At 33.8% G+C, this 27,331-nt stretch overlaps 1 protein-coding gene and 1 long non-coding RNA gene across 4 annotated transcripts in view; one reads left to right on the top strand and one right to left on the bottom strand.

Annotated features, from left to right (window-relative positions):
- The window catches only part of NKAIN3 (sodium/potassium transporting ATPase interacting 3), a 650,466-nt gene that overhangs the window by 182,919 nt on the left and 440,216 nt on the right, over nt 1-27,331 (bottom strand). The gene's annotated exons all lie outside the window — the stretch shown is intronic.
- On the top strand, nt 10,210-25,576 carry LOC116563540. Its single transcript, XR_004274444.1, has 3 exons — nt 10,210-10,526; nt 22,589-22,593; nt 25,524-25,576. It is a non-coding gene; the product is annotated as an uncharacterized LOC116563540 (long non-coding RNA).

The raw sequence follows: 27,331 nt of genomic DNA, 5'->3' as shown, positions 1-27,331 counted from the left end.
AGGCTTTTGTAGACATGAATTCTCACAATATCACCCAGGTTGGTCTTGAACTCTTGGGCTCAAATAGTCCTCCTGCATCAGCTTCCCAAAGTGATGGGATTACGGTGTGAACCACTGCACCCAGCCCTTAAAATGCCGATAAAAATAAAAACGGGAATGAAAAATCACTAAAAGGAAGAGAATATTAAATAAATAGGTATGTTTAACCATAAACTAAATAAAATTTCTAGAGATTAAAAACATAATTGAAGCAATAAATCAATAGATAGGTTAAAAATCAGATTAGAGACATTGAAGAGATTGTCAATGATCTGGAAGAGGTATTTGAAGAGATCACCTTGAATTCAACACAAAGAGACACATATACAGAAAACATGAAAGGCCAATAGGCATGGGGAATAAAATGAGAAGGTCTGATATATATCTGATCAGAGTTGGGAGATGAGAATAAGAGAATTAGTAGGAGACAATATTAGAAGAAAGTCGTTGATGAATTTTCAAACTCAATGAATGGCAGACATTTTTTCATTGAGAGCACTACAGTAAAATAATAACATATGAAATAAAAACCAAGTTATTAAAATGAAGTCAAGAGAAAAACTTGCCTACAAAAGAATGTTTGATTAAGTGTGGTTGTCAACAGCAACATTGAAAGCAGGAACCTATTACTCTCTTGCTATTTTAACTCAGAAATACACACACACACACACACACACACACATACATATATACATATCATCATCATCATATGTCAACCATATATATATATATGTATGTATATGCATATATATATACACACACGCAGTCCTGCCAACAAAATATATAAATACGTATGACTGGGTGCACTCTTGTGTCACCTCTGATCTTTTCCCAATCCTTTTCTCTATTTCTTTCTCCTTTCCCAGTAGTTCATCCAGGTTTTTTAATCTAATAAACATAGAAAGATCAATGATGATGATGAAACAAAAGCATTTTCAGACAAATAAAATCTAGACTATTTACCATCAATGGAACTTCCTAATTGTATTTCAGGAAGAAAGAAAGACCTAGAAGATGGGCAAATTCCTGTAAATATTACTTATATGAGACAAATATAATGCCTAATATATGAGGCAAAAACAGGGTGGAATTAAATATTGCTCATCAGTGCCATGCAAGATGAAAGGAAGGTGAGATTTTAGTATTGTTTAGGTAGAAGGCAGCAATAATGATTAATTTTAAATGTAAATGTGAGTTGTAAAAGTTTAGGGTAAAATTTTAATAGGATAAAAATAGAAATGAATATATGATTTTGAAGTAGTAGAGAATAAATGAAAAATTTAAAATATAATGATGATGTCAGGAATAAAGAAAAATAGTATTCAAACCACAATGAATAGAAAGCAAAAATTAGATTGTAGAAACAATGACATATATCAATAATCTCAATAAATATTTATTAGACTAATTCTACAACTCAAAATTTTAGCTATGTGTCATTTACAAGAGGCACATTTAAGTATCTGAACACAAAAACATTGAAAATAAATGCATATAAAAAGATACAATAGACAAATATTACATACAACAAAGATATAAATGTGACATAATTATACTAATATCAGACAAAACAGAGTATATGAAAGAAAAACTGTGAAAACTGTGTATATAACACATTAGTGTCAATACATAGGAAACAAAATCGGAACTGTGTGGAGTAATTAAGTCCACCATCAATATTTGTCAGACAAAACAAAAATATCGGGGATGCAGATTAGATCAAAATAACTAACAAGTTTGATCTAATGCATGCATATAGAGCTCTGTGCTCCTAAATTAGAAAATATACATTTATAAATGTATATAATTACACACAAAGTATTTATGAAAATCATGTTACATAAGTAGTGTGGACTGACAATAATACAATTGAAGTAAGTATCATTAGCAAAAAATGTATAAAAGAACCCCACATTTAAAAACTTTTACATTTTGGTAAGAGTTCATTCACTGAGAAGAACTCAAAAGGAAAAATGGGAAATATTTAAAATAAAAATAAATAAATCCAATATGATCAGTAGAGTTTAATACAATTAATTCTATGTAAATCAATTTGAAAACTAGATACAATAAATAATTTTGGAGAAAAATATAATTAATGACACCTATTGGGGCAGGTAAGACTTTTCCAAGTTTACTTAGTTATGAATTTTGAGTCATAAGTGCAATATTCTTAAAAATAAATTATTAAAAATATTTTAAATTAAAAATATAACCCAAATGTGCCCAATTGCATATCCATCTGGCACTATGCACACATAAAGAAAGCATTTAAAGTAACTTTATGATATGGTATTTTGGTTATGTATTCTTAATTAGATACATTCTATGGACAAAAGGAATGACATCTCAAACCTCCCTCTGGAGTTACAGTGTTTGTAGTTGTCTTATGTAGGGTTTCGTAGAAGCAGAATCTGAGACAGGAGATTTGGTGAAAGTGAATTTCTGAGGATGTGCTCTTGAAGAAAGACTTGTGAGGGAGGGATGAAAAGAAACTGGATCTGATCTCGGGTAGTGTGTCCTTGATCTGAGCTTCAGTAGAGGGCTCTGGATCTTAAACCATGACACAGTGATCTCCTCTTCCCCACCAAAGGACTCTGGCTTTAGTGGTTTCGGGTCTAGATTTTTGTACTTTTATGCCGGTCAGCTGTGGCCTGCTTTCAGGGATGGAAGCAGGAGCTAACTTCCTAGGCAGAAAGGGTTCCCTTGGAGACATCAGCAGCCAATGACTACAGGAACTGGTGAGAGGGCACATTGGCTTTGTCAAGGGGACAAAAATGGTACAAAAATGGTATTTATCAATGTATTTATATCAGTCTGGTATTTTAAAATCAATTTCCTTGTATTGACGGTTAAAACCATAAGTAATCACATCAATGATTTCAGAAATAAAGATTTTCAGTGTAAGAGAAAAGACGGTTATAAGATCAAAGAAAATAAGTGTAAATATCGTGATATTGAAATTAAACTGAAAATATCAAATGGCATTCATGATTAAAAATAACTGTATAGAATGTAGGGTGTGTTTGTTTATATCATGTGATCCCTGTTCACTGAAACGACTTGGAAACAATGTCGCTCCAGTATAGCAATGAGCACTCCAGTTTTGCTGTCTGATAGCATTCCTTACTAAAAAGAGCCAGGGTTCTTCCCTGGAGAAATGCCCAATTTAGGTGAGGTACAAGGAAGAAACAAGGTGAGTGTAGGGTATATTTTTGTACTTGAGAGCCTGAAAACTTTTACAAAGTCTTGAGTCACATTGAAAGGATGTAGGGGCGACTATGAAGACTCTATCATTGCCTAAAGTCGTAATAATTTGAGTATCAAAAGGAATGATTGAAGCCTACCAAAACACACTGAATCAGTGAAAATGTATTATTCCGTAATACTCAAAAAGAAAGGCAGAAAAGCTCAATTGTTAATTATTAAAACAGCTATTAAAACAGTGCCTTACTAAAAAATGAGTAAAGGGAAAGAAGAATTTATTTTGCTTTTGCAATAAGAATTGTATATCAAGATAACTGAGTTGATAAGGTAAAAGTCTTCATTATTGAACATGTGAGGCAAAAAATATAAAAAGAATGGAATACTTTTTAAAAAACACAATCTTGCAAACTGAAATTATTTGATTCTTATAGGATTAGTGGGCAGTTTTTAAAATAATTAAGTAAATGGTCAATTCATATAGCACCAAAGTACATAATACAGATTTCTTTTTCATGGCAAGTAATATTTATAGAAATAATATAAAAACATGTCATTTCAGAACCCATAGAATGTACATTAAATGATATTTAGGGAAAATGTATAGCATTTAATATTTATAATAGAAAAGAAGAAAGACTGAAATTAATGGCTGAACACTCAGTTTAAAATTTTTTAAAGACTAACAAGACTAAAGATGTTAGAATAAAAGATTAATAGATTTACATTTAATTAACAAATATTTGTTATGTGCCTACATTGTTCTGGGGTTTGGAATTAATCCATGAACAGAACAGGCAAGAATTTCTGCTCTAGTGGAGCTAAATTCTAGGAGGGCAATTCAGAATATAAATGTAACAAGAAATAAATTATATTTTGTATTAGAAGATAAGAACTATCTTAAAATAAAACAATAAGCATATTAAAAGTACATGTAAAAGCAGAAAATAATTAAAAATCAAAAATATAAAGGATAAACAATGTACCAAGTAGAGTCCTTTAAAAATCCAATAAAATTAGCAACACTTGGTAAGTGATCAAACTTGATATTATTTGTTATTGTCCAAACATGGCAAGTTGTTCACTCATATGCAGGAGAATGGCCAATCTTAGACATAACAATGTGGCAGCATTTAGCAGTTTAAAATGTGTATACATTATGATTCTGCAGTTCACCTCTCTGCATTTATCCTTGTTTTGTCACACATCCACCCATATACACATATAGTAGTGTTCATAGCAGGGGTTTATTTTTACATTTAGATTGGAAGCAATCTAAATGTCTATCAAAAATTAATGAATTTGTATGAATGCAATCCGTGCTATGTGATGTGGAAATAAATTAAGTAGACCTACCTATATATTGAAAAGGGTGATCTCTCAAGCATAATATTGACAAAAACAACATATGGAAAAAAATATTGTGTTACTTCAGTTATACAAAGTTTAAAAGTTGAACAAATATACTTTATGTCTATAGTAGATCATATAACTATTATAATATATAATTATGGATAAAGCTGCTATAAACATCAAGGTGTAGGTTTTTAGGTGAGCCTAAGTGTTAATATAATTTGTGTTAATACCAAGGAGCACAATTGCTAGATCATATGTTGAGAGTATGTTTAGTTTTCTAAGAAACTACCAAACTGTCTTTCAAAGTAGGTGTACCATTTTGCATTACCCCCTTGAATTAGACTTTCTGTTGGTCCATATCCTACACAGAATTTGGTGTTGTCAGTTTTCTAGATTTGGTCATTCTAATAGGTATGTAGGTATGTAGTGGCATTACATTGTTGTTTTAATTTGAATTTCTGTGACAAGCTATCATGTGGAGCATATTATCATGTGCTTTTTTCCATCTACCTATTATTTTTATTGTTCCAAGTACGTTGCATATGTTGGACAACAGTCTTTTGTCAGGTATTTATTTTGTAAATATTTTCTCCCAGTCTGTGGCCTGTCTTATTCTCTTGACAATGTCTTTTGCAGAGCAGGAGTTTTTAATTTAAATGAAGTCCAGCTTTTCAATTCATTCTTTTATGTATTGTGCTTTTGATGTTATATCTAAACTGTCATTGCCAAACTCAAGATCATGTGGATTTTCTCTGATGTTCTTCTCTGATGATCTTCTAGGAGTATATAGTTTTGCATTTTATATTTGGGTATGTGATCCATTTTGAGTCACTTCTTGTGAAGAGTATGAGGTCTATCTCTAGATTATTGTTATTTTGCAAAGATTATGACAGTGAAAAGACAAACTCATCCAACAGTATACTTACGTGGGTACATTTTATTGTATATAAATTACACCTCAATAAAACAGATTTTTTTAAGTAAAAAAAAAAACAGTTTATCAATATCCACAGAACAACTTTGAATTTCAATGAAGATTTTGTTGAATATATAGACTAAGTTGGAAAAGACTGACATCTTGACAATATTGAGCCTTCTTTACCATGAACATAAAATATCTCTTCACTATTTATTTCTTGGATTTCTTTCATCAGAATTTTGTAGTTTTCCTCATAAAGATCTCGTACACATTTTATCAGATTACTAACTATATAGTTCATTTCAGGGATGCTACTGCAAATAGCATTGTGTTCTTAACTTCAAATGCCACTTGTTCGTTGCTTTTGTTTATTAACCTTCTATCCTGCAACCTTGTTATAATTGCTTATTAGTTCTAAGAGTTTGTTATTGTTGTTATTGTTGATTCTTTCAGATCTTCTACATAGATGACCATGGCATCTGTGAACAAAGTCTTATTTCTTCCTTTCCAATTATTATATCTTTTGTTTCCTTTTGTTGTATTACTGCCTTAGTGAGGACATCCAGTATGATGTTAAAAAGAGTGGTGAGCTTGGACATTCTTGCCTTGCTCCTGATCTTAGTGGGAAAGATTCTAGTTTTGCACTATTAAGCATGATGTTAGCAATAGAGTTTTTGTACTTGTTTTTGTTAAATTGAGGAAGTCCTTCTCTATTCCTAATTTGCTGACCATTTTTACCAGACTGCATATTGGATTTTGTCAAATGCTTTTTTTGCATCTATTGATATGATCATGTAATTTTTCTTCTTTAGTCTGCTGATGTGGTCAATTACATTAATTGTTTTAACACTGAATCATCTTCATATGCATGCAATAAATCTCGCTTCGTGTGGTACATAATTCATTTTGCACACTGTTAGATCAAATTTGCTAATATTTTGTTAAAGATTTTTGAGTATGTGTCCATGAAAGTTATTGGTTGGTAGTTTTCTTTTCTTGTAATGTTCTTCTCTGGTTTTGGTATTAGAGTAATGACGGTCTTAGAGTATGACTTAGGGAGTACTCTCACTGCTTCTATCTTCTAAAACAGGTCATAGAGCAACGGGATAATTTCTTCTTTAAATGTTTAGTAGAACTCACCTGTGAACTCATCTGGGCCTGACACTTTCTGTTTAGGAAGGATATCAATTATTGATTCAATGTCCTTCATAAATATAGGCTTATTTAGATTGTCTATTTCTTGTGTGATATTTGTCAGACTGTCTCTTTCAGAGAATTGGTCTATTTCATCTAGGTCATCAAATTTATGGGCAAAAAATTAACCATAGTATGCCTCCTTTATTATCTTTTTAATGTCATGAAGCCTGTATTAATATCCCCTCTTTCATTTCTAATATTTGTAACTTGTATCCTCTCTCTTTTTTTTCTTAGCCTGGCTAGAGGCTTATCAATTTTATTGATCTTTTAAAAAACTAGCTCTTGGTTTCATTGATTTTCACTATTGATATCCTGTTTTCAATTTCATTCTGATTTTGTTTTTACTTCTCTTTTTTACTGCTTACTTTGGATTTACTTTGCTCTTCTTTTTCTAGTTTCCCAAGGTGTAAGCTTAGATTACCTTTCTTTTCTTACATACACATTCAGTGCTATAAAATTCCATCCAATCACTGCTTTCACTGCATCCCACAAAAATTTTGATAAGTTGTATTTTCATTCTCATTTTGTTCAAAATATTTTAAAATTTCTCTTGGATATCTTATTTGCTTCATGTGTTATTTAGTCACTTGTGATGTTTAATCTTCACGTATTTTGAAAATTTCCAGCTATCATTCTGTTACTGATTTCCAGTTTAATCATACTGTGGTCTGAAAGCAGACTTTGTATAACGTCTTATCTTTCAAATTTTTAAGGTGTGTTTCATGTCCTAGAATGTGGTCTATATTGATGAGTTCTAATATGAACTTGATAAGAATGTGTATTCTGCTGTTGTTGAGAGAGAGAGGAAAAGAATGAGAGAGAGGGGTATGTGGGAGAGAGAGAAAGAGGGAGGAGCAGAGAGAGAGAGAGAGAGAGAGAGAAAGAGAGAGAGAGACACAGAGATAAGAGACTCTATTTCTTTGGAAGAAAATAAGAAACTTACGGAAGAGAACAATTGTCTCTGCCAGGTAATCCAGGTAATTCTTCTGGATCTGATCTAAGACCACCAAAACAGTACCTCTATGAGTCTGAAAGAACCAGAGCATTACTGGGCTTAGGGTGCCCCATAATGCAGATATGGCTGGAGAGATGAGATCTAAAAAGTAGCCTCAAAAGGGCATATCTGAAAGTTTTTGGCCTTAAAGTGAAGGTAGAGAAAGAGATAGAGGTTGAAAGTTTATTCAAAGGGATAGTAACAGAGAACTTACCAACCCTAGAGAGTTAAAAATATTCAAGTGTAAGAAGGTTATAGAACATCAAGCAGAATTAACTCAAGGATGATAAAGAAAGAATCCTAAAGGAAGCAAAAGAAAAGAAACAAATATGCAATTGAGCTCCAATTCATCTGGCAGCAGACTTTTCAGTGGAAACCTTACAGGCCAGGAGAGATTGGCATGACATATTTAAAGTTCTGAAGGAAAAAACTTTTATCCTACCATAGCATATATAGTAAAAATATTCTTCAAAGATGAGGAAGAAATATAGACTTTTCTAGAAAACACAAGCTGAGGATTTCATCAACATCAGATCTTTCCTATAAGAAATGCTAAGGGGAGTTCTTCAATCTGAAAGAAAATGATGTCAATGAGCAATAAGAAATAATCTGAATGTGTAACAATCACTGGTAATATTGAATACATAAAAAACACAGACTATTATAACACTGTAATTTTTGTGTTACTCATATCTTGAATAGAAAGACTAAAAGACAAACTGATAAAAAGTAGCAGCTACAACAACTTTTTGAGACACAGACAGTATGATAAGATGTAAATAGAAATAAGAAAATGTTTAAAAGTGGGTAGATGAAGTTAAAGTATCAAATTTTTATTAATTTTCTCTTTGCTTTTTCATTAGTTTGCTTATGCAGTCAGTGTTGTTATTAGCGCAAAATAATGGGTTATAAGATATAATTCACAAGCCTTTTGGTAACCTTAAATCAAAAAACACAACAAAAACACACATGCAAAAAACAAGAAATTAAAACACACCATGAAAGAAAATAAACTTCACTAACAGGAAGAAAGGAAGGAAGGAAAGAAGAAAGAGAAGACAACAAAACAACCAGAAAACAAATATCAAAATGGCAGGAATAAGTCCTTTTTTGTCAATAATTACACTGAGTGTAAGTGGACTGGACTCTCCAATCAAAAGACATACAGTGGCTGAATTAATAAACAAAAATAAAATCTGATAATCTTTTGCCTAGAAGAAACACACATCACCTTTAAAACACACATAGACTGAAGATAAAGGAATGAAAAAAGATATTTCATGCAAATGGAAACCAAAAAAAGAGTAGGAGTAGCTATATGTATATCAGAAAAAATAAATTTCAAAGCAAAAACTATGAAAAAAGACAAAGAAAGCCATTATATAATGATAAAGAGGTCAATTCAACAAGAGGATGTAATAATTGTAAATATATATGCACCCATCACTAGAGCACCCAGATGTGCAAAGCAAATATTATTAGAACTAAAGAGAGAAACAGACCTCTATAAAATAATACCTGAAGACTTCAGCACACCACTTTCAGCACTGGACAGATCATCCAGACAGAAAATCAACAAGATATCAGACTTCATTTGCACTATAGACCAAAGGAACCTAATAGATATTCACAGAACATTTCATCAAATGGCTGCAGAATGCACATTCTCTTCTTCAACAAATGAAATGTTATCAAGGATAGATCATGTATAAAGCCATTAAACAAATCTTAAAAAATAAAAATAATTGGAAATTATGTCAAGTATTTTCTCTGATTTCAATGGAACAAAACTAGAAATCAATAACAAGATAAGTTTTGGAAATTATACAAACATAGAAATTAAAGAATATGCTCCTGCATGACCAGTGAGTCAAGAAATTAAGAAATGTAAACATTTCTTGAAACAAATGATAATGGAAAAACAACATACTAAAATCTATGAGATACAGTGAAAGCAGTACTAAAAGGAAATTTTATAGCTATGAGCCCCTACATAAAAACTTTTAGCAAGACTAATATCAAAATAAATAATATCAGAGATGGTAAAGGAGACATTACAACTGATACAACATAAATTCAAAGGATCATTTTTGGCCACTATGAGCAACCACATGGCAACAACTGGAAAATTTAGAAGAAATAGATACATTCCTAAACATATGCAACCTATCATGGTCGAACCATAAGGAAATCCACAGCCTGAATAGATTAATATCAAGTAATGATATAGAAGTCATTATAAATATCTCCCAGCAAAGAAAAGCCCAGGACCCAATGGCTTCATTGATAAGTTTCATCAAACATTTAAAGAAAAATGAATACCAATTCTACTCAAATTATTCTAAAAAATAGTGAAGTAGGGAATACTTTCAAACTCATTTTATGAGGCCAGTATTACCCTAATATCAGAAGCAAAGACTCATCCAAACAAGAAAAAGAAGGTCAATATCCTTAATAAACACTGATACAAAAATCTTCAACAAAATATTAGCAAATCAAATTCAACAACATGTTAAATAATTGTTTATGCATGACCAAGTGGGATTTATCCCAGGGATGCAAAAATAGCTCAATATATACAAACCGAACCATGCAATAGATGATATCAATGGAATGAAGGATAAAAACTATGTGATCATTTTAATTGATGCTGAGAAAGCATTTGATAAAATTCAACATCCATCCAAGATAAAAATCTGCTAAAAATTGGGTAAAGAAGAAACACACTTCAACATAAGAAAAGCCATATACTACAGACTAACAGTTAGTATCATACTAAATGGAGATAAGCTGAAAGCCTTTCTTATAAGATCTGGAGTACAGCAAGGATGCCTACTTTCACCACTGATCTAGCTAGAGCAACAGGAAAAGCGAAAGAAATAAAGGACAACAAAATTGGTAAGGAAAAAGTCAAATTATCCTTTTCTGCAGATGACATAATCTTATATTTGAAAAAATTTAAAGACTCCACCAAAAAATTATTAGAACTGATAAATTCAGTAAAGTTGTAGGATACAACATAAGTAGGATTTCTATATGCCAACAGCAAACAAACTGAAAAAGAAATCAGGAAAGTAATCCATTTATAGTAGCCCCAAATAAAATAAAATACCTTAGAATTAATTTAACCAAAGAAGTGAAATATCTATACAATAAAAATTATAAAATATTGAAAGAAACTGAAGAGAACAAAAAATGGAAAGATACGTCATGTTCATGTATTGGAAGAATCTGTTAAAAGGTCCATACTAACCAAAGCAAGCCACAGATTCAATGCAATCCTTATTAAATATCAATGATATTCTTCACATAAATAGAAAAAAAATCATAAAATGTATATGGAACCACAAAAGACCCAGAATAGCCAAAGCTATTCTGAACAGAAAGAGTAAAATTGAAGGAATCACATTAAAAATTATACTACAGAGCTATGGTAACCAAAACAGCATGGTACTGGCAGACACATGGACCACTGAAATAAAATAAAGAACTCAGAAATAAATTCATACATCTACAGTGAACTCATTTTTTTACAAAGGTTCAAAGAACACACATCAAGGAAAAAATAGTCTCTTTAACAAATGGTATTGGCAAAGCAGAATGAACCTATCTGTCTGCATATACAAAAATCACATCAAAATGTATTAAATACTTAAATATAAGTAGGCTGGAATGGGTAGTAGGGATGAAGTGGGGATGGTTCATGGTTACAAAAATATAGTTAGATAAAATGAATAAGGACTAGTATTTGATAGCAGAACAGGGTTACTACAGTCAACAATAATTTTTGTACATTTAAAAATAACTAAAAGGGAATATTGGATAATAACACAAAGAAAGGATCATGATTGAGGTGATGGACATCTCATTTACTGTGAAGTATTATACATTGTATGCCTGTATCAAAATATCTCATACACTTCATAAACATATGCATGTACTATGTACCCAGAAACATTAAAAATAAAAAATTTAAAAACAAAAAAGAAAAATAAGTATAGAGAGGATCAGCATACTTTCCTATGTATAATTAAAATAATTGAGACAGTATGCAATACTACTAGGAAATGAATGATGGTTAAAAACCTAATTTCGTTCCTTCAGTTAGCTTGTGCATGCCATTTGGTTCTGTTGCAAGGTAACAAACAAAAGTTCCCGGTTTCCTACTAATGACTCAAGAAATCATTAGTCCTATAACACAAAGTGATGTGAATGAAGTCTACTTTTACTGCTGGACCACCTTGATGGGGTTCAGAGAAAACACAGTCAGAAGTTAGCAAAAATCTGTAGTTTGCTAGAAAACATTTTCTTTTAAATGTCATACTCCCCTTCTCTTATCTGTGATTATTTCTTTGTTGGTCATTCATTACTCATGTTTTCCTTTATACTGCTTTGTCTACTTTTAAAGTGTGTCAGATCCATTGGCAGAATCAGATATATCCCTGTGAAAACAGCCTTACGAAAGCTTCAAAGAATTTGAACACCTAAGACATTTAATAAGGAATGCTTCAGGTATTCTTTGTGACAGTAAAGTTTACATCCATGAGTACTGTGTGTTATTGCTCTATCTGAATATACTAAGATTCAGTTGCAGGTAATTTTTTAAAAAATAAGTATACATTTCATTAGTAATCTATGAGTTTTAAACACCTGCAGTTTACTTAGTTAATTAGTAAACCCATTCAACACATCTGGCTTTGTGTTAATGACTAGTTATTTGATTAGGATGTTTTCCCTTTTATGCTAATTAGGACTTTGAGACTATAAAATTGTGCTACCTTTGTTCTTCATGCTTGTACTGATGTGTTATATTTATAGTTTGGTGTACTTATAAATCAGGCATGCATATGTATGTATGTACGCATTTTACCTAATTTACACAACACAAATTTGTGTGTGTGTGTTTTTTGTTAAATTTGCCCCATGGAAAGAATATGTGCTTATTTTTCAACTTGGGTAGAAAAAAATTTCTTTTTTTGAGAAAAATAATGTTGTTTTAAAAGCCATATAATTATTTTAGTTTTTCCATTTTTGAAACATAGCAGAATAAATAGAACAATATTGTTATTTTTGACTTATGGATGTGGCAGCTGATGTGGTTTTGAATCACCTGCAAAATAAGGCTTTTTTCTGAATTGCTTCCTTTGCTAACATAATTATGAAGGCTGGAAACAGGTCTGATTAATTATAAAGCTGAAGACGGTAAAACCTCTCTGGCAGATTCCTATTTGTCACCACCAATCTCAAGTTGTTTACTGGCCATCTTGGATGGCTGTAGGAGACAGCCTCTTGTGATCTGGAAGTTTCAGAGACAGTGATTCAAATACAACTCCCTTGGTGGATTTTCACTGTAGCTATCAGTTGTGTGTTAGCCCATTCTTGTTGCCTGACTCTCCATTAGAGTTATGAGGATTGCATACATATTTTGATGTGTCTATGTGGGGAGAAAGGATGCTATTCAGTTTGCTGTAGGGGAGGGGAATAAACTGAAACCCCCATATCTGCCCACTGTAGCTACATTCATTTTGAGAATATTGTCTCTCTTCATGTCTCTATGGACTCCTTGATTTGATGGTAAGTAATCATACCAATCTTGCAGATTCTTCATGCCAAAATTACCCCTGTGCCCCTCACGTAAACAAATTACTAACCATGAGTGCATAAAGTTCAATGGCCACAAAGGAGTTACGTAAATTATGAACATCATTTTGTATTATTAGTATTTAATTTGTTGGGGGAATGGTACTGAGTGTTATTTCATCCTTCAAAATGTTTAAATTCGTGGCTGAATCATGGAGGTATCTTTCCTAGTGTTTCAAGGATCTCAAGGGCTTCCAAGCCATTACTTTATTCATTAGAAACTGAATGATTTCATTCTTACTGTCAATGACTAATTCCAACAATTTTAATTTCCTTAAATGAAGCAAAGCACTTTTAGCTTTTCTTTAATTAAAGTTGAATTTGAAATTTTCCAAACAATATTTAAATTCTTTTAAATCTTCAGATCACGGGGAGCCCACTTTATCTATGAGACATCAGTAAATTTCTGATTGTTCTCCTTATTGTTAGTGGCTAATCTTAAAACATTTTTTTCTCCCCAAAATTTTACTTAGCTATACTTTCCATAAATATCTAGATGAATACACATATTCTTATCCAAGGTGGAAAAACTCTTTCATTTCACAGATCTGTCTCCAGGCATGAAACAACTCTTCTATCATGAGGTAGGATTATTTCTACAGGGACACTTGCCAGGTGGAATCTTCAAGAGATGGTGAGTAGATTATTATTGCTACATGTTTCAAGGTGTCTGAAGTGACAACAGTTGAGGCCACAAGCATTGCCTATGTTCGACCCTATTTCCCCTTTAGATAACACACAGGAGTCTTCAAATGATGTGGGTTTCCTACTCATGAATGTAATAATCTTCCTATACGGAGATCATTATAAATTGAAAAATTTCACTAGGTTACTTAGATCTCTGAGAATGAATGCATACCTTTTTTCTTGCTCATGTCTACAACACAAAGGCAGTTTATATTCATTATTCTCTACTCTAAGGACAACATTTGGCTAAAGAAGGACTTGTGCACAAAGCCAGCAGTTGTACCAGACCCAGTGAGTGAGGCTTACAAAGCACAGTTTGGCTGGTGTTCTAATCATAGTCTAATCTTTAAAAGGAAAAAGAAATCTCAGTTTGCATAGTAGGCTATTGGCTAAATTTTTAACTTGAATTAAAGGAGAATTGAAATAGTAGAATTTGTATTCTTTATATATCCTTGAGAAGTTTAATTTTCATTTACCTGCTTAACATTCGCCAATTTCAGGCCAAGCGCAAAGTAGCAGTATTATAATACCTTAGATAAGCTGCAAAAAAATGTCCATTTAAAACGCCACATATTTTTTGTATATTTTTAGAATTGATGCAGTTTTCAACCAAGTATTATGTTATCTGGTATATTTGCTCTATTTGGGGAAAGTTATATTTTAAATTTTCAGCTTCTAAATGTAACCCTGATACAGGGATATTTTAATCCTGGACAGACTAGGCTACATAAAAAGTAATGGAATAGGGTAGCATGTGTGACATAAATTTTATAAGGGCAGAGATTTTCGTTGATATCACCTCTCCACTGTTTCACACTACCTCAGAGGCCAGTACATGCTCTGACATGGCTCTCTGTAAAGACCCATGAAGTAAGCAATGGGGGAGATGCCTAATAGCAACCACATGTAGTTCAGGTAAGCCTGGACTGTAACTGCAAAAACTCCAAAGTACAGTTTAGTGAGTGGGTGCTAAATACATACCGACCACCTATTCTATGAACAAGTTAATGGGCAAGTTAACTTGGAGAAGAATAATTTCCCTGTTATTCTCAACCCCACTCCTTTGTCTAGGATCAAAATAGTAGCTTCTGGAGCCCTCCAACAAATGGAACCAATTTGCAGTAAGAGGCCATATAATTTGATGGCTTGGGTCAGTCATCATTGTCTTTGGTGAATAGACTCTAGATAAATAGTTTTCAAGGAAAGGGAATAAATATTTCCATTGTTAGCTTGGTCAGAAATACTGGGCACAGGAGAAAAGAGAATTTTATGGCATTCAATAAACCTGGAATCCATGGGTTGGATCCACGCATTATAAACAATTAACAAAAAACAAAATTCAAATTATGTAATCGTAATTCCATTGGGAATTTTGGCAGTTATTTAATGATTCATGGTGTTGTTTGGACATTTATTTCACTCATGACCGTGAATTCTGCTCTGAAATTCAGAGGCTTGAAATAGAATGTACTACAAAGAATGCATATTTATTTATTAACATTTAGAAATGAATATGTTCCTTAATTTAATGTAAATGTATAAATATGCTAAGGCCATCACCTCATCATAACAGAAATTATTATTGAAAGCATTCTGGGTTATTTATATAATTATTCTCAATATTAAACAAGGTTCTAAATTATGATAGATGAATTACAGCTTATTTTTATAAATACATAATTTTGACATAATCCTACATAAAATGAGGGCTTTGTTTAGTGTCTGTATCTGAATTGTGAGAATTCTTGTATCTGATAGAAATGTGTGCAGAAGATTAGAGGGAATGTTAACCAACTTACGGCATTAGTGTTGGTGATAGTTGAGACTTATCTGTCAGGCAAAGTATAAGACAAATGGATTATTTGCTGACATTTTGCTGTTCATAACAAAGCCATATGCTCAGAAGAAAAAAAAAACAAATAAAATCTCAGCAAATTACAGGACAATGATTTATAGGACTAAATCATGCCAGAACTTTGCAAAGCTTCTTATGGTGGGTTAAAGTGTCGAGGCTAGTTCCCAAGAGAATCTAACCAGGGTTCTGGTCAACACAACTTTATCAGCAAGAACAGCATCCATTTTTGGTAGGTTAATTGCTTATGGTTTCCAAATTTTTAATGAAGTAATGGGTCACAAAAAAATATGAGTGCCATCCTATGTCTAATAACTACCTGGAAAACAATTACAATATTCTACTCTTTTTGGACTTATGAGATGGGAGTGGCAGCAACAGCGCTTCCCCAGTGACATTTGTCTATTGCTCCTGTTCAGCTTTGGTCAGCAGTCTTGAGTCAGGCCATAGTCAAAAGCACACCTGCTTTTTTTCCACTAATGTGAGTTCTGCTTGGTAGAGAGTTCACCATGAATTCAGCATCTCAGTGCACCAAGAAAAAGAACCCTAGTCAATGGAGAAACTACCACTGACACAACTATATGTCTCCTTAGTCTTTGGACCTTTCCATACCACAGTGTAATTTATCTTTTCGTAGCCTGTCTTGCCTATTGATTTGACATCTCTCAAGAGCTAGCAAGAAATCATCTCTTTATTTGGATGCCGAGCATAGAGTCAGATATATAATGGGCAGTTGATAAATATTTATGGAATGAATTATTAGCTCTTCAATAAAACAACATGTATACTTTAAAATAAAATGATCAATTATTTATATTAAAGAGTTAAACATAAAATGTAAAGTATAGAAAAATAGAGAAAACTGAAATGAATATCTTAGAGTGAAGAAGTACGTTATAAATAAAAAAGTAAAGAAATATAAACAGTTAAAAATAGATATAAATTTGCTTTAGATGACAGCCAATGAAAATTGACACTGGAATCAAGAATTGGTTGTTTTCTAGCCCAAGTTCTCCTAAACTACTTTGAAAAAATGGTTTTACCACAATTGAATATTTTCAACCATGTCTTAAAAAAACAATATTCATATAAATAATACTGTGTTTACACAGATAAATTAGTTTAATAAATTAATGAAAATGATACATGAATTAAGCAAGATGAATTAAAATGTCTTATAAAACTCATCAACAAAACCAATCTGACTATATTTCTTAGAATTTAGTCAGTTAACCTGGTGTACCTTAGGTGTGATTCTGGGAACCAAATAGTATGAATTACATAGTGCTAAATATGTACAGTTAACTTCACAGTGATATAATTAATGATCCTTCTATTTACCACAGTCTTTATGGGACCCAGTGGAAGGTAATTGAATCATGGAGGCTGGTCTTTCCCATGCTATTCTTGTGATGGTGAATCAGTATCATGAGATCTGATGGGTTTATCAGGATTTCCGCTTTTGCTTCCCCATACTCTCTTGCTGCCAACATGTAAGAAGTGTCTTTCACCCTCTGCCATGATTGTGAGAACTTCCTCAGCTATGTGAAACTGTAAGTCCAATTAAACCTCTTTCTTTTGTAAATTTCTGGGTCTCAGGTATGTCTTTATTAGCAGTATGAGAACAGATCAATACACCATACTAACCAAAAATTTTACCTATAGTTGAGGACCCTAAGAAATAACTTAAAGGCAGTCATGTTCTCAAAAAGCCATATACTTTATCCTTATACCTATAAGTTTTGCCATCTAATTCACCATCTCAAAGATTTTTTTGGGAAATATTGTCTAGTAAATTCAAAAGATTTGAAAACCTATTCATAATGTGTATTTTCTATAGTCATACTGAAACAGACATACATAACAAATAATAAAACTAAATACTTCTTTAATGAGAATCTCAGTATGTGCATATATTAATACTGGACACTTTTAAACATTAATTTGACCACCTTAGAATTCAAAATTAGCAATTGCTCAAATTAGCTGGATAGTGATTATTCACTGCTTGCTATTGTAAATAAAACACCTTAATTACAATAAAGCACATAAGACACAATAAGACACACAACTTTGGTTTCACTCATAGTCTCCTGTGTTATAATACCAGTGTTATAGGCGGAAGTCACTAATTGGTGAAAGCAAGGCATAAAGCATAAGCAGACATAAAAAAAAGTCACCTTCCAAATTTGAGAAGCTTAATACGTTACATTTAATATCCTGATACTTCTAGGAAAGTGACTGAGTGAAGTAGCTTCAAAATATTAAAGAATATTTAAAATAGAAAATGAATATTCTTTCTATAAATAACTGACTATTCAGCAATACAAACAATGATGACTTACTGAATTGTGGCCTCTTCACACCTACATTCTGGGTATAAAACTCTTTCCAGCTATACTTAAGTCCTTGTTTGCTGTAAAATTTGATGTGGATTCTGGAACAAAAGCCCTTTCACTATAGTAATTTTTAAGGTGGAACTGAAACTATAATAATTCAGCCATTGATGTAGCCTCTTTAGTAATTTAAGATATCAGACACATCTTCAGTAACAAATGTTAATGTTTAGGTAAATTTTGGCTGGGCTTTTTTTTTTTTTTTTTTTAAGATATGGGGTCTTGCTATGTTGCTCAGGCTAGTCTTGAACTCCTGGCCTGAAGTGATCTTCCCACCTCATCCTCACAAAGTAGTGGGAATATAGATGTGAGCCACCATGGCTGGCAGTTTGGATTTCTTGAGAGATAATTCCTAACATCTGTTAATCTCTAAGTTTTGTTTTGGTTTGTTTTCTCAGAATTCCAGTTTCCAGGTCAAAGGGAGCAACTCTAATGTCTATTTGTGTTCTGATGCTAGCTCTTTAGAATAATATTAATCTCTCTGCCACAGATTCATGTATTTTTTAACGTACTTTAAAAATGAAGAACAAAAAGGATATAATGCCCCATTAGGAAACATCAAATTCTGATCATTTTGTTAATGTTATCATGAATATATGTTCTATAAAGTTGCTCACTTTTATAACTAGGAAGTCAGTGTCATGGGTTAATGATCCACGTAGCTTCTAATGTACAACTGTCATGAATCCATTATCAGAAAAGGCTAATGGAACACCCTAGCAGATAGATCAGAAATCTTGAAGGAGTAAATTAATCCTTATCCTTCACTGCTATATACAGTCTTACAGGTCAAAAGAACATTTACTCACACATATTATCATATCTGATTCTTAAAATCATTCTCTAAAGTCAGGTTGACATACATTATTATTTCTATTTCTTTGTAGGGCCTGGCAGGGAAGTCTGGTGTCTTGGGTATCATTGACCAAAAAGGGCTTGCGTATCATTGACGGAAAGGGGTGTCTTCTTTTTGGGAAGGTCATTGACAGTGCACGTACAGGAGGGACACCTTGGAAGTAGAAAAGGAGGAAGACAATCTACACTTATCCGGTCAAAACAACTTTGAGTGATGTTCCAGTTTTGAAATGAGGGATAAGCGTTTCAAGCAAATAGCAGTTCCATGACAGAGAAGGAAGGCAAACTTGCTCCAACAACGCTGCCTTGCTCCCTGTTCTCTGAACGCCCCTGTACTAAGTGGCTTTATGTCATCTTCACAGCAGACAAAATGTCGTTGCGACCTGTTCCTTTTATGCCTCATCCCTGCATGTTCTCATGCGTCAGAATATATGACTCTACCCTCAGCTCCAGGGTGTCCCATGTGTTGGTCTAAGGGTAAACCTATTATCCCATTAGGTGACTTCTTCAGGAATTGGCTTGAAACCCGACTCCCACCAGGCAGCAGTTTAATTAAATCCAGATCTAAGACAGTGCCATAATTTCTTTTTGACATTGTCACAACAACACAATAAGAAAAACAATAACAACAACTAATGTATTTGTAGTACTTACAATGTGTCAGACACAGTTTTTAGCACTATATGTATCTCAGCTTACTCCTCACAACACTCCATGGGGTAGATAATATTATTATGCTGACCTTGCAGATGAGGAAACTGAGGTACTGAGATATGAACCCTGGAACTGATGCAGTCTCTATTTCCAGTCCTACACCAACACTGAAAGGTTGTCATTCTCAGTTACATTTGAATATTTAGGCTCAGCAAGTTTAAATGGCTTGCTTTAATTGATAGCCCACAAGGAGCAGAGGAGCTAAACTGATATGGTAAAACAGAGACATGTAAAGAACCCAAGTTCTTAACGACGTTATCACATTGACACTGGCTCTACTTCTGGACTTTGTGATGTGCACTTGATATGGTTTGGATTTGTGTCATCGCCCAAATCTCATGTCAAACTGTAATCTCCAAAGTTGGAAGAGAGGCTTTGTGGGAGGTTACTGGATCGGGGAGAGGACTTCCTTCATGCATTCTCGTGATAGTGAGTTCTCATGATATTTGGTTGCTTAAATGTGTAGCGTCTCCTGCTTCTCTCTCTCTCCTGCTGCTGTGTGATGATGTATCTACTTCCACGTCACTTTTCACTATGATTGAAAGTCTCCTGAGGCCTCCCCAGCCATGCAACCTGTACTGCCTGCAGAACCTCTTTTCTTTAAAAAATTACACAGTCTCAGGTCTTTATGCCAGGGCAAGAATGGACTAAACAAACAGCACTGTTAATGGCCTTAATGTTGGAGGTATTTGTGTCAAGAGTTTATGATACTTGTAGCATAAAGTTTTGCAAGTGATCCAAGCATCATATTTTAGCACAAGCTATGAATGAAGCTGCTGGTGTTTGAATTTTGGCCTTGTGAATTTTGGATCTTCTTCTTCATTTGTAAAACAAGAATAATAACACCTATTTCATACTTATAGTGAGGATCAAAGAGTATAATATACATGAAACAGAACAGTGCCCTAAAAATGCTTGTATTCATTAAATATTAACTATTGTTGACATGATTACTTTATTCTTTTATTTTTTATATTAGGCCTTGGTATTTTTCTAATCTATAAAATGTGAGGAACAATAATGTATAGGGCTATATTGAGGATTAAATGGAACAACCCATATAAAGTGTTTAGCAGATTTCCTGGCATTTAGAAAGTACTCAATAGATATTAGCTACTTTATTTCCAATTAAGTTTTAATTTTAATAAGTAATATACATGTGATATAAAAGGTCAAATACTAAAGATTTATAGCTAAGAAAAGCAGTCTCCTCTATTTTTTATTTTTATTTTTTTATTTCAATAAAGTCCCCTCTATTTTTGAGTTAGGTACCCTAGCATGTTATTTTAATTTTAAAAAATATCATATACAGTAAATATAATGCTTTCATCCTTTATTTAAAGATTTACACTTCAAAAAACTTATCTGAATATAAACCTTATACTTTAAAAAATAAATCAGAGCCAATTACGATCTGTGAAACTGCTACAGAAAAAATGTCATACTCTTGTACAAGAAATTGGTTTATTTCTGAAATAAAAAATGGAGATGTATGGCAAATTATATTGCCTGCTGATCCATAAACTTGTATTGATTAAATATCCAAGCACAAAAATTAAATCTCTAATGTTACCCTTAAGGAAATATTATATTATCTGGATAAATTGAGTCTGATTGATCACAATCTAGTGGTTTTATATAATTCTGGTTGAAAAAAATATTAATAAAAGCAACTTGTTTCTAACCAAATTCCAAATACATTACAATTAGCTTTATAGCTTCCTCAGAAACCTAACAAAGTTTATACAGAAGCAATAAACTGAAACTCCATTTGTGTTATTAAATTTAGTAATGAATGTGAGAGTCTATATATAAAAGTTGTATTTAGTGGCACATATAAACCATAGAAATGTTTACTTCAATCTGTTCTTCATTTGAGAAATAACAAGTCTCAGTATATAAAAATTTATTGAGGGGACACTTCTACTAATTGAGTGATGTCCAATTTATAATAGACATGCTGTATAACAAAAGGCAAACATTAATCTTGGTGTTTATGAGTGACATTGTCGTTGTTCAATAAGTGTTTGTTGGATAGATAAGAACACAGGGCTATATAAAATGCTCACTCAAATTATTGTTAACTTTCCAATGTAGATTTTTTAAACTGATGGAGTTATCTATACATTGCGTTATTGGAGGAGGAAAGAGACATTTACTTTTATTAATTTGTTAAAGGCATAAATCTGTAGTATGTGCAAATGATGTGGTTCTATGTTTTGGATGCGTTTAAAATATTCATTTATTCAATCCTACAAATACCAGGCTAGTGTTTACTATGTGCAAGCTTTTGTCATATACTATGAGAGTCAGAAATAAAAACCAAGAAGCTGACAGTGGATCCTGAGTGTGTGTGCACCCTAGAGGGATCCCTGCACCTCCCAGGATCTCCCTGCTCCTTACTCAAACCTCAGCTGCAAGCAATCCCAAAAGGACCCACAGATCCTCTGAAGGAAGCGGACTGCTCCTGTAGGACCTGGGAGAAACCCAAATACTGTGAGTGCCCCCACTGTGGAAGCAGTCTATGGAACACACACCCCCACTGGAGAAGCTGAAGTTCTATTTGTGGGAGAAGTTTCTGACTTTACCTGGAACTGAGTCAATTTAGAAAGGCCAGCAAAACACAGTGGTAGAGGAAGCAGCAGAAATGCTGGGAACTTGCTGGGTCCCTTAGCAGGCAATTTCTGCCTGGTACCACAGGGATCCATCTGGAGGGTGGCCAGAGGAGCAAGGAGAGTAAGTCCACAAGGAAATGGAAATATCTAGATGAACTTTTTAACAATTTGAATGTGGTGAGAAACCTCCTGGTCAGAACTTGGGGGAGAGTGCAAATCCAGTGTGCAGACTCCATGGGTGAGGGAAGAACCAAGCCCCTTTCTTTTGTAGCTGGGAGGCAGGTAGCCTGGGGCAAGTTTTCAAGCCCTCTGCTTGAAAACACACTCAGGGTCGTTGGCAGGGGGGTGCACAGTGGGAGTGAGACCAGCTCTTCAGTTTGTGTGGGGGCTGGGTGAGGCCTGTGACTGTCGGCCTTCCCCCATTTCCCTGATAACCTGCATGACTCAGCAGAGGCAACCATAATCCTCCTAGGTACACACGTCCAGTGACCTGAGAATCTCACCCTCATCCTCCACAGCAGCCATGGCATGACCTGTCCAAGGACTTTCTGAGCTTGGACACGCCTTGCCCTGTCCCCCACTTGATGGTCCTTCCCTACTACCCTGGTAGCAAAAGACAAAGGGCATACAATCTTGGGAGTTCTAGAGTCCTGCCCACTGCCAGTTCCTACCCATACTATCACAGCTGGTGCTCTCTGGAAAGTGCCACCTCCTGGCAAAAGACCAACTAGCACAAAAACAGAGCATCAAACCACCAAAACTAAGAATCCTCAGAGAGTCCATTGTACTTCCCACCACCTCAACCAGAATAGGCACTGGTATCCATGGCTGAGAGACTCATAGATGGTTCACAACACAGGACTTTGTGCAGACAAAAAACCCTAGTATCAGTACCGAGCTGGGTAGACTCACTTGTTAGCTAGACCCAGAAGAGAGACAACAATCACTGCAATGCAGCTCATAGGAAGACACATCCATAGGAAAAGGGGAAGAGTACTTCACCAAGGGAACACCTAGAGACCTGACATCCAAGTACAAGAAGCACAAAGAACACCTGGGAAATGAATTACAAAAAGATCTTCACCTAGCACATTGTCATCAGGTTATTCAAAGTTGAGATAAAGGAAAGAATCTTAAGAGCTGTGAGACACAAGCACCAGGTAACTTATGAAGAAAAACCTATCAGATTAACTGCAGGTTTCTCAGCAGAAACCTTACAAGTTAGACGGGATTGGGGCCCTATCTTCAGCCTTCTCAAACAAAACAATTACCAGCCAAGAATTTTGTATCCAGCAAAACTAAGCATCATATATGAAGGAAAGATAGTCTTTTCAAACAAACAAATGCTGAGAGAATTCACCATTACCAAGCCACCACTATAAGAACTGCTAAAAGGAGCTCTGAATCTTGAAACAAATCTTGGAAACACATCAAAACAGAACTTCTTTAAAGCATAAATCAATAGGACCTATAAAACAAAAATGCAAGTTAAAAAAAAACAAAAATAAATAAACAGAGAAACAAAAAAACACAAAGTACATGGGCAACAGAGAGCATGATGAATAAAATGGTACCTCACATTTCAATACTATCGTTGAATGTAAATGGCCTAAATGCTCCACTTAAAAGATACAGAACTGCATAGTCGATAATAACTCACCAACCAACGATCTTCTGCCTTTGGGAGACTCCCCTAACATATAAGGAGGCATATAAACTTAAAGGGGTGGAAAAAGGCCTTTCATGCAAATGGACACCAAAAGTGAACAGGGGTAGCTATTTTTATATTAGACAAAACAACCTTTAAAGCAACAGCAATTAAAAGAGATAAAGAGGGACATTATATAATGGTAAAAGGCCTTGTCCAACAGGAATATATCACAATCGTAAACATATATGCACCTAACACTGGAGCTCCCAAATTTATAAAACAATTACTAATAAACCTAATAAATGAGATGGACAGCAACAAATAATAGTGGGAGATTTCAATACTCCATTGACAGCACTAGACAGATCATCAAGACAGAACGTCAACAATGAAACAATGATTTAAACTATACCTTGGAACAAATGGACTTAACAGATCTATACAGAACATTTCATCCAACAACCACAGAATACACATTCAATTCAACAGCACGTGGAACATTCTCCAAGATAGACCATATGATAGGCCATAAAATGAGCCTCAATACGTTTAAGAAAATGGAAATTATATCAAGCACTCTCTCAAACCACAGTGGAATAAAACTGGAAATCAACTCCAAAAGGAACCTTCAAAACCATGCAAATACATGGAAATTAAATAACCTGCTCCTGGATGAGCATCGGGTCAAAAACGAAATCAATATAGAAATTAAAAAATTCTTCAAACTGAATGGCAACAATAACACAACCTATCAAAACCTCTGGGATACAGCAAAGGTGATGCTTAGTTGAAAATTCATAGCCCTAAACATCTACATCAAAAAGACTGAAAGAGCACAAACTGACATTCTAAGGTCAAAACTAAAGACACTAGAGAAACAGAAACAAAATAAATCCAAACCCAGCAGAAGAAAGGAAATAATCAAGATCAGAGCAGAACTAAATGAAATTGAAACAAAAATATACAAAAGATAAATAAGACAAAAGTTGGTTCTTTGAAAGATAAATAAAATTGAGAGACCATTAGCAAGATAAATATAGCAAGATAAACATAGATGCTAAAATCCTTAACAAAATACTAACTAACTGAATCCAACAACATATCAAAAAGATAATCCACCATGATCCAGTGGGTTTTATACCAGGGATGCAGGGATGGTTTAATACATGGAAATCAATAAGTGTGATACACCACATAAACAACGAAAAACAAAAAATCATGTGATCATCTCAATAGGTGCAGAAAAAGCATTCAACGTAATTCAGCATTTCTTTATAATTCTCATCAAAATCTGCTAAAAGGGACATACCTTAATGTAATAAAAGTCATCTATGACAAACCCACAGCCAATGTAATACTGAATGGGAAAAAGTTGAAAACATTCCCCCTGGGAAGTGGAACGAGACAAGGATGCTCACTCTCACCACTCCTCTTCGACATAGTACTGGAAGTCCTAGCCTCCCAGACAAGAGAAAAAAATAGAAGGCATCCAAATTAATAAAGAGGAAGCCAAACTGTCCTTTTTTGCTGATGATATGACTGTTTACCTTGAAAACCCTAAGGGCTCCTCCAGCAAGCTCCTAAAACTGATAAAATAATTCAGCAAAGTTTCTGGAGCAAGATTAATGTACACAAATCAGTAGCTCTTCTGTACACCAATGGAGAATCAGATCCAGAGCTCAACTCCTTTTACAATTCTGCAAAATAATAATAATAATAATAGTAATAATAATAATTAGGAATATACCTAACCAAGGAATCGAAGGACCTCTACAAGGAAAACTGCAAAACACTGCTCAAAGAAATCATAGACAACATGAACAAATGGAAACAGATCCCATGCCTATGGATGAGTGGAATCAACACTGTGAAAATGACCATACTGACAAAAGCAATCTACAAATTTAATGCAATTCCCATCAAAATAACACCATAATTTCTTACAGATTTAGAAAACACAATTCTAAAATTTATATTGAACCAAAAAAAGAGCCCACGTAGCCAAAGCAATACTAAGAAAAAAGAAAAAAGAATAAATCTGGAGACATCACACTACCTGATTTCAAACTATACTATAAGGCCATAGTCACCAAAACAGCACGGTACTGGTATAAAAATAGGCACATAGACCAATGAAACAGAATAGAGAACCCAGAAATAAACCCAAATACTTACAGCCAACTGATCTTTGATGAAACAAACGAAAACATAAAGTGGAGAAAGGACACCCTTTTCAACAAGTGGTGCTGGGATAACTACCTAGTAGCATGTAGGAGATTGAAACTGGATCCTCATCTCTCACCTTATACAAAAATCAACTCAAGATGGATTAAAGACTTAAATCTAAGATCTGACAGTATAAAAATTCTAGAAGATAACATAAGAAAACCAGTCTAGACATTGCCTTAGGCAAAGACTTAATGACCAAGAACCCAAAAGCAAGTGCAATTAAAACAAAGATAAATAGCTAGGACCTAATGAAACTAAAGAGGTTTTGCACAGCAAAAGAAACAGTCAGCAGAGTAAACAGAAAACCCAGAGTGGGGGAAAAACTTGACAATCTATGCATCTGAGAGAGGACTAATATCCAGAATCTACAAATTAACTTAAATCAGTAAGAAAAAAAGAAAAGAATCCCATCAGAAAGTGGTCTAAGGACATGGATAGACAATTCTCAAATGAAGATATAGAAATGGCCAACAAACACATGGAAAAATACTCAACATCACTAATGATCAGGGAAATGTAAATCAAAACCACAATGCAATGTCACCTTATTCCTGTAAGACTGGCCATGGTAAAAAAATCAATAAACAGTAGATGTTGGCGTGAGTGTGGTAAACAGGGAACACTGCTACACTGCTGGTGGGAATGTAAACTAGTACAGCCACTATGGAAAAGAGTGTGGAGGTTCCTTAAATAACTAAAAGTAGAACTACCATTTTATTCAGCAATTCTACCACTGGGTATCTACCCAGGGGAAAAGGAGTCATTATTCAAAAAAGATACTTGCACATGCATGTTTATAGCAGTACAATTCACAATTGCAAAATTGTGGAACCAACCCAAATACCCATTAATCAATGAGTGGATAAAGAAATTATGTTTTATATATGTGTGTGTATATATATGTATATACACATATATATACATATGTATATACACACACATATATATGTATGTATACACACACACACACACACACACACACA

The sequence above is a fragment of the Sapajus apella genome, unplaced genomic scaffold (genome assembly GCF_009761245.1).
Source record: "Sapajus apella isolate SASKATOON/1434 unplaced genomic scaffold, GSC_monkey_1.0 scaffold35, whole genome shotgun sequence".
NCBI lineage: Eukaryota > Metazoa > Chordata > Mammalia > Primates > Cebidae > Sapajus > Sapajus apella.
Note: the sequence above shows the minus strand (reverse complement) of the source record. Positions and strands in the feature narration are given on the sequence as shown.